Source organism: Sabethes cyaneus, chromosome 3, assembly GCF_943734655.1.
Source record: "Sabethes cyaneus chromosome 3, idSabCyanKW18_F2, whole genome shotgun sequence".
Classification (NCBI taxonomy): Eukaryota; Metazoa; Arthropoda; class Insecta; order Diptera; family Culicidae; genus Sabethes; species Sabethes cyaneus.
Genome location: NC_071355.1, coordinates 33,179,298 through 33,192,194, shown reverse-complemented (window position 1 = coordinate 33,192,194; position 12,897 = coordinate 33,179,298).

Genomic DNA, 12,897 nt, shown 5'->3' with positions numbered 1-12,897 from the left:
GTTTTCTCCGTCTGATTTGCTGGTGGAAAACCCACTAGGAGCCAGCCAGTGAGCGCACCCAAGATTGATATTCCAGTTGGAGCAGGGCCAGCAGCAGTTTTGCGCAACGATATGGATACCGGCGATCGAGGTAAGTCGTCTTTGCCGAAGGAAAATTGCTATTTTTAAAGAACCGGACAACCAATCTGTCGTTCTGAGTATGTACCTACTGCTGACGGTGAACGGATGACACCAATTTTCAGCGTTTACTATCTCCGTTTACGCGTCGCGTATTGAATGGAACACGAGAGAGTTCTGCTGCAAAAAAACCGGGTTGACCTCGTTACAGAGTTTAGCCGATTATCGGTATTACATATTTATTTTTACGTGTTAAATTCTATGCCTAATGTTGTGACTGTCGGTGTAAAATGGTAAAATGAAATCTTTTTTTGTGTGACGTTGTAGCCAAGTAAGAACCAATCAAGGGCAGGTTCTGTAATAGCAGAAGCCTTCTAAAATATTCGCTGGAGCGACATGGCGATACAGTGTAGCTTGCAAGAATTTTTCATTCCGGATTTATTGTTAGTTGTGGAGATCGTAAGAATATTAACTAGATTTGTGTTTTCTCAACATAAGAGGTAAAATAACATTTAATTTGTTAAATTACGTTTAACTACACGCATACACTACTTCAATTGCAGTTTAGTATGCGTTGGACAGATAGATAAAATATCTAGTAATTTTATAGTAACATATTTATGGCAATCTTTTATACGCTTAATAGTGAAAATCTATGTAAAGTGTCAAGTTCAAATTTCTTCATACATTTTCTTCATGATTACCTTGATTCACAGACAGGGACGAATGCAAAACCACCTATTTTCTCCAACCATTTTATCTTTAAACATTGAATCTAGTCCAATTTGATGTTCTGAAAGTAAAACGTCATAGAAAAGTGAGCGGCCATCCTTTCCTTTTGCCAGATTGCATCCATATGCTGTAAGAATTTGTTCGTAACTGTTGTCTTGCACGGAAACAGAGCTGAAGGGATATTTGTGCATGTGACGGGAAGCAGCAATTTCCAAAGCGAGGAAAATCAGCGACTATTTTGACGTGGGACTACTTCTTTCAGGAAGGTAGCTGGTATATGGTGTCATTCCAAAAAATCTTTCTCGAAAAGTGGTCAGGTTTTGAACGCTAATAGCTTATTGGTTTCCCGAACGATTTTCAATATTCTTACACCAATCGATTGGAAAATCTTCTAAGAATTGGCCCAAATGAAGAAAAGTATGGATTCTTGATGTTGAACTCGTGAAAACTTGAAAATAATAAACCTATGTTTCACCTGAATTCTCGCTTCGTGATTGGTTGGAAGATTCTTTACGATAATCTAAACCTATACTAATTGGATATCTGTACTTGGGAAGTAAGCCAAAACAAGTGACCTACTTTTCTCATTTCAACAAGATTTCTTAATACCGCGATTAAACCTAGACCATTTTGATGTCCTTGCTTGGGATGTACGCCAGAAAGAGTAACAAAGCCAACAGATTTCTTACGAACGCGATTAAACCTAGTCCAATTTGAGGTCTGTGTTAGGGAAGTGTGCCAGAAAAAATGACAAGTTCGTTGTCCCAACAGATCGCAAATTCTTTACTGCGAGACGATTAAACCTAGGCGAATTTGATATCTGTGTTGGAAAAATGTGCTACAGCTGTAGTTTTCGGTTATAATATGACTCTGTATGATTACGCATGCTTGCCGTTTCATTAGAAGTGTAGAGAAAAGATGTGCTGTTGATAAAATAGGATTGAATTGGTAAAATTCCTTCAATTCCTTCAAAATTCCTTTATTACCGTTGGTAATAAAAACAATCTTTAATTTCTGTAAGGTAGCAGGAGAGCAATAGTTTATGTTCTTGATTTTGTTAAATTGTTCCCAAATGCACTATGAAAAAAAACCGCGTAAATTCCGAAATTCGCGTAAAAACAAACCGCGTAAAAAGCGACTTAAGTGTACTTTGATACAATACAACGATACAACGCATGTAGCATGCATATATGTTGCATATAGCATGTATAAATGAAGAATCGAATGATTACAAGCAAAGATACATGCTTCTATCACTACAAAGAGACTTACGTAGTCCTGCGTCACCTATATATGCGGTCGTGTCTTGTGCACAACCCCTCTGATTTTATTATCCGAGAATAGTTTTGGAGTGTTTCATTTACTGCTTTGCGTTAGTTAGTTGCTTGCATTTCTTTACTTCACGTAGTTTCAATTGTATTTTTATGAAGTATGCAAATAGCATTAAAGTAAAGTATCGAAAGGAACAAGATGCATAGGACGTTAGTTAATTGTGATTTTAACTGGCTGTCCACATGTTCGTTGTAAGACAATTATACTTCAAATCAAACTATCATAATGCATGGTGCTGACAACAATTTCGTGGATATTGACGAATGCGAATCGGTGTCGTAAATGATAGCCCAGAATAGTCATTTATTTTTTCGGTTTAATCGTAGTTATAAGCAAGCTTAAAGAGTTAACTTCGTCAACTGCATACCTGTTTCAAGCCCGTTACTTAACACTAGATATATCAGCTATTTAGTCATTCTGACTGGTACCGGTATAAATGCCAATAACATACAAATATATTTGTTTTTAATCTATATAAAGTAACATTAGGTATATAAAATGTACTCTCTACTTATAGCCACCAAAATCATAACATTATTTCTGAAAGCAAATGTTACAAGTCATAGGAATTTTGAGTTAAAATTGCACGACCAGTCAAAATGATTGGTTTGGTACATCTAGTGTTAATGTTGATTAGTGCTATAAGTCCAGCGAAAATTGTCAAAATACGAAATCATCGCCAATTATTTAATTCAAGAAAATTCAATTTTATCTGCAGTTTACTTGGTGGCCTTCAAAAAGGCCGATTGATGGATGATATTCATTCAAATATTACTTGGAGCTTGTGTGCCATAATAATTATGTGCCTTCTGGGACGGCATTTTGGCTAATTCATTCAGCAACATTAAGGAGTGGCAAGTGTTTCTTGCAAGGCAATTTGATGAACTGCAGAGCAATTTTAACATGTTTAAGCAACAACTAGAAGGTCTATCGGCGAAAAATAAAAAGATACGAAAGGAAGTGGGTGATCTAAATGAAAAATACACCAACTTGTTGTTGACATATGAACGACTGGAGATGGACATGGACAAATTTAATCGATCCTTAGTGTCTAAAAATGCTGTGATCCTGGGAATTCCTATAGCCGATAACGAGTATGCTAAGGATCTCGTCTTCAAACTTTCGAATAACATTGGATGTGAATTGCAGGCAGGTGATGTACTGGATGCTCGACGGTTAGTGAAGAAGAATGCTGAAAGCCGGTCCGGACCAATTCTGGTTTCGTTTGCTACAGAGCAAATTAAGGAAAAATTCTTCGCACATAAGCAGTCACATGGTATCTTACCAACGGCAGCTGTTTGTAGTTCCTTCGCTGGTTCAACATCGAGAATAGTTGTACGGGATGAAATACAAATACGTCACGCCTGGAAGGAACGGGAAAATTCTGTTGAAGCGTCAAGATGGAGCGAAAGTAGAAGAAGTCAGCAGTAAGCACCAGATTCAGAAAATGCTAAAAAGGTCGACGAAGCGCGCTTTGAACTTAGTGGGATCGTGGGATAGGGGGATCCCCTGAACAGGGGCCATCGTCCAAGAATCAAAAAACTTCCAACAAATAATGTGACATTGAACTGTTAGTAGTAAGGCCATCATTTAAGTATTTTCGATCAAATTAGAAACAAAAATTTATATTATGATACTGTTGACGAACTGAATAAAAATGTCTCCACAAGCGGTACGAATTTAAGAATTCTTCAATTCAATATCAGAGGTATGAACTGTCTAGATAAATTTGAGAGCATTGGAGAGTTTCTGACTTTGTATAAAGGAAACATCGACGCTATAGTGATTGGAGAGACATCCCAAGCAGCACCATTTGTTGCATGAAGGGTTACGCAACTCTAATTGAAACATTCAAATATGGTAAAAGTTCGCATCAGTTACCTTTATCGAACTGTTATGTGATTGAAAAAGCGCAAGAGGTGGAGCCTATATGCAACCAATTGTTACACAGATGTTTTATGGAACATCAATGCGCGTTATCTATCCATTCGCGACTACGATACTAAAAGAGATTTTAAGCCTGTTCGCACTCCCACGAAATCCTATGCCGCGTTGTCAAAACTTGCGTGAAAACATAAACAAAAATACTTCCTTCTCTTTTTTTCTCGCACAAAAACCAATGCGCGTTATCTAAATACAAGCAGATATTCGCGACTACGATACTAAAAGAGATTTTATGCCTGTTCGCACTCACACGAAATCCTATGTCGCGTTGTCAAAACTTGCGACTACGATACTAAAAGAGATTTTAAGCCTGTTCGCACTCCCACGAAATCCTATGCCGCGTTGTCAAAACTTGCGTGAAAACAAAAACAAAAATACTTTCTTCTCTTTTTTCCTCGCACAAAAACCAAACAATTATGAGCAACTTCATCACGAATTATGTTTAGCGGGAACCGGGATTTCCTCTCAGGGCTCCAAGACGAAAATTATTTATGTTAATATTCTTAATGCGACTTTAGTTTTTTCGGCCTATTATGAGCTAATCTCCATGCCATTCAAAATTTATCGTGCAAAATATAATTTTGCTTTGTATTATTTGATGCGCCTCGTGAAAGTTATTAATTTATTTATTTTCAAGTTTAAAGAATTAACCCAGCCAGATTAAGAATTCGTTTACGATGGAAAAATGCGGTGTAAAATCGAACTAGATACTGCAATCAAATAATATTTTAGTAAATGCCATGGCTTCCTGATGAATGTTCGTGTAATTATTGTTAAAATAAAAACATTCCTTCGTTGAAAAATATTTTTTCATAAAAATATGGCAGAATATGATGTTACATTGGTTGTATTTGTTTGGTTACATTTTATTTAACAATATGCCGTAATCAACATGATGCAACATCATGTGACATTATTGTTTAGCAATGACATTATAATAACACGATGTTGCGATGAAGTTTCATGTTACTAGATATAGACTAATATATTTGTGACAGCCAGTATAAGTATTGGATAACCTGAATCCAACATATTAATAACATGAAGTTGCTTATTTGTTGCGTGTTTCAATACTGTAACCTGTGAAGTTTTTTGCAATTTAAACAAGACTTAATAGCCACATGGAAGATGTTGCAAGTGCTACTTGGGATGGATCCGAGAAATTCATACTAAATTGTACCAGATAAATGGATATAAAAGCCGTCCTGATGTATCTGGCGAAGGCTTGGCGATGTATATAAGAAACTCGATCATCATGAGTTAGGTTACCACCACATTCACATTCGAATGAAAGTGAACGAATCTTCATTCAACGTTCATGGAATATACAGACCGCCTTCTTTTGACTGTACAACTCTTTGGGCAAAATTAGAAGGAATGTTATCAGTCGAAAGATCATATTCATCTTCAGTTATTGTTGAAGATATCAATATACCTGTGAATCTGATAAATAACAATGTAACGCGAGAATATGAATCGTTTGTTTGAGAAACCCCACAAGCGCTATTTGACTTGAGTCAATTTTCATGAGTTTAAGATAGTCTTGAAGCCTCGGAGATTCTTACATCTCCTCTCAAATACTGAAAAAAGGTTGGTTCCACAAATCCTTTTCAGTTGGGGTTGAAAATATTTCGAGAAAATCAGTTTTTTGTTGTTTTCCTACAATTGTGTCAAAAGCACATGTGGGGTTTCTCAAACAAACGATTCATATATAGACCTCCTAAATTGTTACAACAGTAACAGTAACAGTAACAAACACGATCCCTACAAGGCCTGTTAGCAACAACATATTGGACCCTGTGATATGCTCAGAATCTGTAAATGAAGTTTTAACGAAACGATCGCAAATGACCTTAGCGATCATAGCATGGTCTTATTAACGTTTAAATTAGAGAAAACTATTGAAATTCGAAATCTTGAAAAGATTATAGTAAATCAAAGTAGGCTGCGTGAAGCATTCCAGATCGTTACCCAATCTATTCCACAAGGAACAGCAGTAGATCGTTTAATATATGTGATAGATTCGTATACCAAACTTAAGGACCAATATTTCAAGAAAGTGTCAGTCAAAGCAAGAATCAAAGGCTACTGTCCGTGGATGTCGTTCGACCTTTGGAAGCTGATTCGTATAAAACAGAACATCTTAGCAAGTTGTAGACGAAGGCCGTTGGATAGTCAACCACGAGATCTCCTGAATCACATTTCAAAGAAAGTCCAGCAAGTAAAAAATGAATCTAAGAAGAGATATTATGAACGTCTATTTTGTGAGATCAATTCAAAGGAACTTTGGAAAAACGTTAATCAAGTCATGGGACGCACAAAGGGAGATGACGTCCGGCCAGACGGAGTTCCAGCATCATTCATAAAAGATCACCACTCCATGTTCTCCGCTCTGTTGAAGGATGTAATTAATGAATGTATCAGTACCGGAAGGTTTCCTGATGTACTCAAAGTCGCGCGGGTAACACCGATTTTTAAGACAGGCAGTAAGACAGACGTAAATAATTATAGGTCAATATCGGTTCTACCACTACTCAGTAAAATTCTGGAAAAGCTTTTGGTATCCAGGTTGTCCGACTTTCTTAACGAACATAAAGTCTTGTATAACTGTCAGTATGGATTTCGCGCAGGAATCACCGAAACCTGACATGTGTAGGGACGAGGAAGGTTATCTAATCACAAACGAACGCGTCGAGGTGGAACAAACAAGGTGGTCGACCGGTAGAAGCAGTTCTTCTACGAGCATCTCAACGGCGATATAATAGAAAGGGACGCAACGGCAGTTTACCTAGGAGTGCCTCAAACGATAACAGCGCGTCGAATCCCGATCTCAAAGAGATCCGGTAAGCAATCGGCCAGCCGAAGAATAATAAATAGAGTCGCCGGAAAGGACCGAATCCCGGCAGAATTCTACAAAAATGACCATGAATCGCTAGCAGCGACACTTCACTGGATAATTCCCAGGATTTAGGAGACGGAAAAACTACGAGAGGAGTGGATGTAAGGTGTGGTTTGTCTCATCTACAAAAAGGGTTGTTGTCTAGATTACTGTAATTACCGCGGCATTACGCTGGTCAACGCCACATACAAGGTGCTCTCCCAGATTTTCTCAAATCGTCTATCGTCAATAGCAAGAGAATTCGTAGGACAGTATCAGGTGGGCTTTGTGGGAGCCTGTGCTAGTACGGATCAAATTTTTACCTTCCGACAAATTCTCCAGAAATGTCGGGTCGGGAGTACAACGTGCCTACTGCCGCATCATATTTTCGTTGATTTCAGGGCAGCATACGATACAGTTGAGCGCGAACAGTTAAATACATAAACTGATGCGGCTGACCAAAGCTACTCAGGAGCGAGTGATGTGCTACGTGTTCATTTCGGGGGCAGTCTCGCAGAGAGTTGCGGTAGGGGGATGGACTGTCCTGTAAGGTATTTAACATCGCTATTGAAGGTGTGCTCCGGCTAGCGGCCATTGAAACGAGAAGAATGATCTTCAACAAGGGTAGACAACTCCTAACCTTCGCAGACTACCTCGACGTCATTAGTAGAACCCTTGGGATGGCAGAGGCATTCTCCGCCAGACTAAAAACGGAGACCAGAAGGATTGGGTTACAAATCCATGCATCGAAAACCAAATATTTGATAGGAAGAGGCTCCTGCGAAAACAACGTTTGTTTTCCTCGGCCAGCGACTATTGCTGGCGATGTACTGGAAGTAGTTTATGAATTCGTATATTTGGGATCTCTGGTGATCGCCGACAATAATACGACTAAGGAGGAAAGGTGGAAGCCGGGTGCGCCGAGGAGGGATATATTGAAAAAAGGCTTTGTTTGTCTCCCGTTATAGAAATTTTACAGACCAAACTGATGCATAATTGGCTACGTGATAGAAAGGGGAGTTAACTGTAACATGTAACGTGAGTATGGTGGATATATGTTCCGCCATAACCCCGGAACGCCTGGAAGAAATATCTGAATGTATTCATAGAAAACAAATTTTGTTCTTCCTCGTGACTTTCCAAAATATTGTCAGTGACAGTTCTCGATGCACTATCTACAAGGCGAAGGGATTTCGGCAATATGTGCGGCGTGTACGCAACACTCGGGAGCCTTGGGGCTACGGGACCCCATCAAAAAGTAGATTATACAGAGGTTTCCGCGCTTGATACAGATGTTTACAAGCCGCAGATCATTATAATTGGTCAACAAATGAAAGCTATGTCTTCTTGTGGTAGAACGGAAGAAGACTTTTTCTTTTAATATGAGCATTTGCATCTCCGATGATGAGCTTCACATCGTGATTGAGGCACTTCCTAAAGCATCTTCCACCCGAGCCCATCGTAAAACTCGATGAACTTTAGTTACAGAATTTGCCCTTATTCGCTATCACGGAATTAAAGGCGACGACGTCATAATCCGCAGTACCACAGTAAAACAATTAGTCGATCTTAGTTCGTAAGGTATTGGGGCCTGTTATTGATATCTGCCTATGCAGTCACACAATTAGATTGAGGTTCATAGAGGCTTCCAAAATGGTTTCTGTAGTGAGTCTCAGTCCGTTGTTGCCTCTGTTGCTAAACACGTTTATTTTTATTAGTTACTAACGATCTGATCTGATCTGATATTAAAGATACATTATCCATTGTTGAAAAAAAATTATTGTACATTTGAAAACGGTCCGTAATCGGCTGTTCGGCGAAGCTTTCGTTTGACGTCGAAACAGGAGCGTTGTACGGTCGTTATGTCAACTTTGCGAATGCATCTCTTGATTTTACCAATCAACTGCTTGCAATTCGTGGCTCTCCAGACACCAAAGAACTCAAAATCCCGAAGAAATCCTCGATTGGGCGCACTGAGACAGATTTTTCGAGTCGTGGTTTTTGGGTAAAAATGGGATCGAATGGGTATTCAGGAACGATTGTGTTTTTTGGCATAATGCGATGTTGCTCTTTCCGGCCAAAACACGTATTGTCGATCTGTATGATATTTTTGTAGAAACGGGATCAAAATTTTCTTCAAACATTCGTCTGCTGCATCTTAATTAATAACCAAACCAGAGGGCTTCTGGTTGAAGAAACGAGAAAGAGAACGATGTCCTTCTGCGTCCATAATTTTGGCTGGTCTTCCCCTAGCTTGCTTGCGAATAGTTGTTGGGCATCTTAGGATATGGTAAACAGTCGAAGCCGCAACAAATTCGCTTTTTAAATGTTGTACCGTATACTTTTTGCCGAGATTTCTGTTGCAACTCGTAGAAGTTGACAACGCGCTCCCGAAATGCTTCTTGTTTCGACGCAATTTTTAGCAAATCATAAAAAGCAAGCAGAAACAAAACAAGAAATATTATCAAAAAGAGGAGAGAGAGAGAGAGAGAGAGAGCTAACATATACATACTGTTATTTGGTCGGTGTTAAGTCAGACCGAACCAAGTCGCAAAACTAAAAAAAAATGAGTTAATGGCAGCAAGGAATCAAGAATTTCCTTAGCTACATTTTATTTTAATCAAATTTCAAAAATGTTGCAAAGGGCATAAATTCAATTTGAATGAACGATAAAAATCCATCAAAGTATGCAGTCAGAGTGGACCAAGTGTATACAACCTTGGCGACTGTAACGAAGACACACTTTCATGAAAATGAGGAGATGGAAGAAATTACAAGTTATATATCCGATTTTTCCGCATCAGAGGACTCTTCCTTTCGTCCTTCAATGGATACCGCTAAGTAGCTCATAGTAAAATCATTTAATGAATTTCTTAGGCTATTAATAGTTATTAAAGAGCTGATCGAATATTTCACTATTTCGTGTGCAGACAGAGTGGACCAAGTGTTAAAAAGTAAAAAGTTAACATTTCTAAATTTTTCCAAATTAATTTCAAATCAGAATATAGTTTTTCTTTAATTTAAAGCCCTGTTATTAAAATGTACCTAAACCCGTTTTTATTAAATACATGTTTTAACCCTCTAGTGCCCAAATTTTTGATTTGCTTGAAAAAATTTTAAAATGCTCATTTCGTGGCCAGAATAATGGAAAAAATATTCTCTAGTTACTAAGTTCAGGAATAGTTTGATTATTTATAAAAATTCGTAACCCGCCAATTGGCGGGGTTGGGCACCTGGGCGCAAAAAAGTTGCAAAATCAAATTTTTCTATTTAATTCGGGACATCGATTTTAGAACATCTATAACAGTGCTAGTATTTATGAAACTAGTTATAATGAGCTTCAACTGAAATTTTTGACCATATGGCCGATTCCAGGTCCCGGACAAGTTCCTTCGAAAATCCGTTCCGTGCTTGAATCAGAAAAGAAACCCTCCCCGGGCCTGGAACCGGTCATACGGCCTCTGAGAGACATGAGATTATCGCCAATCGCTATTTTGTCGAGTGCTGATGTTTTTTGATATGCGACACGACATAATTTACTGATGCTGAAATGTCCCTTTATGGGAACCGGTTCCGGATTTATAATGTCCCCCCGGATTCGGATGGCGCGCACCTCATAACTGCGGCAAAGTAACTGATATGTCCACAGTCGATGATATGTTTACAAAAATCAACAGATTTCAAACAAGTTTTAAATATTTGGCAACTTTATCTCACGGTCGCCCAAGGAACTCCGGAATAACTCCGGGACCATAAGACATATGGCTATTATCTATAGATATTATGAAAATAGAAAATATTTCCGGAAAAACTCCCAAATTTGGTGAAAAAATATTGAAAGATAAAAAAGTTACGGCCATTTTAGTGAATTTTGCAGTGCTAAAAATGAAGTAGACCCTAGAGGGGTTAATCGAAGCGTCTTGCGGAGGAAAACTAGACTTGACTTCCAGCTTGAATGCATCATTGAATCTGCTTACCCGTAATATTGTCGGCGGTGACCAGAGATCCCAAATATATGAACTCATCAACCACTTCCAGTTCATCGTTGTCTATAGTCATTGCCCGTGGGAAGCGAATCTTTCCAAACAGACACAGAAACAGTTGTATTTTGAAATTTGGCAATGAATTCAGCAGAATCACCACGATCTTGCTTATTGATCAGTCCTTATCAGTAAGCAGTTTGCTTTTGGGGATTCTATTACTCCGAATAGTACCCAGTCGTATATTCCTCTCGTTCCTCTCGAGTTGAGATATAAAATCAATGGTAATGTCGTGTAATAATAATCGAAAAATATGATTTTTAAAATCTGGCAAAATTTTAGAAAGGCGAACAACAACATTAGTAGCTACTCCCAAGTCAGGATTGCCTACACCATAATATGCTTTGAAACTGTAACCATTGAAAAACCTTTAGAGTCTGATAGAACATGAAACTTAAATCCTCATTTATGTGATTTGTTTGATAAATTGGGCTTTTCATTTTTGTAGTACACATTTGTTCACTATAATCGTTTATCGACTGGTAATTCATTCAATTTGTTCATTAACACAAACTGATTAAGCGGTATAGACTAAAATTTGCGGTTTTAAAATGGTCTATGATAGATCCCATTTTGAATAATATTGTGTTGCTTATCAAGATTTTGTCGTTAAGCAGTAAAATTCGCCGGGTTTCAATGAATCTGTTTCTTGGTTATAGGGTTATGATTTTCAAATACCATAAAATGCAAAAATGTTTTGTGATATAGCTATAAAGCGTTATTTTGCAGCTCGTCAAAAAGGCGCACTGAAAATTAGGTGATAAGTCCTCTAAATTCCCCTTTCATATTGATGCCACTGCATGCTTGTGTATTTTTCAAGGCATATAAAAGAAGTTAACAAGGCCTATAACAATAATTTGTAGCTTAAACTCGAAAAAAATCAATAAATACAACGAAAACAACACATTGTCAAATTACCAAAAAAAAAAAGTTGACGTTACTGCCCAACCCCGCCAATTGGCGGGGTCAGTTCCTTGATAAAACTCGACCAGTTCCTAAACTTTTTATCGCAAATTTCCTTTTTTACCATGAAGTACAACTTATCAGCTACTCACCAATAATTTTTTTGTTTATTTATTCCAAGAAATAAGCAATTTACAACAATTTGAATTTCACTCTGCAGAGCAAAATAATTTTTTTCTCAGTTTTCTGGCATTTTTCAAGTTTTGCACGAAATATCTGTTTCAAATTAACGTAATTAAACAAACAAACCACTCGAATAGTTAGATTAGACTATAATGAGAAGATATGGGTGGATCTCAACATAAAACGAATAAGCATAGTAGATTTACAACGATTTTGCTGAAGCCCGCCAATTGGCAGGGTTGGGAACTAGAGGGTTAAGAGTAATTTAACAGTTATACTTGGTTCGCTTTGACTGAACACATAATTAGAAAATATAGGTCTTCTATAATATAGAAGATACAATAAAATAAAAATACTTTTAGAGTATAGCAGTGACACTGACTCCGAAATCAATGACCTTCTCGAAGGATTCGGTTCTACTGAAGAAGAAATAGAACAAGATTCTCGAGAATTGGAGAATCTGGATCTTAGAGAATATGCTACCGGACGCAGCGTTAGTCCTGATGTATTTGATGAACGTACGTAAACTATTATGGTTTAATATGATTTTGAATTCAATGTTCGTTTCTGCAATTAAATTATAGAGTCGGATGGTCAAAGAAACCGGTCCTTCTGAGCGTCCCAAGAAACGAACATATGCTGAGCCTGACTTGTGGAGAAAGTACCAAAGAAAGAAGTGGAATTCTGGCAAGGAGTACGTGAACACTTTAGGCCACATTATTCCGGCGAAAAACATGTGATAAATACGACCGTGCATGGTATTTCGAA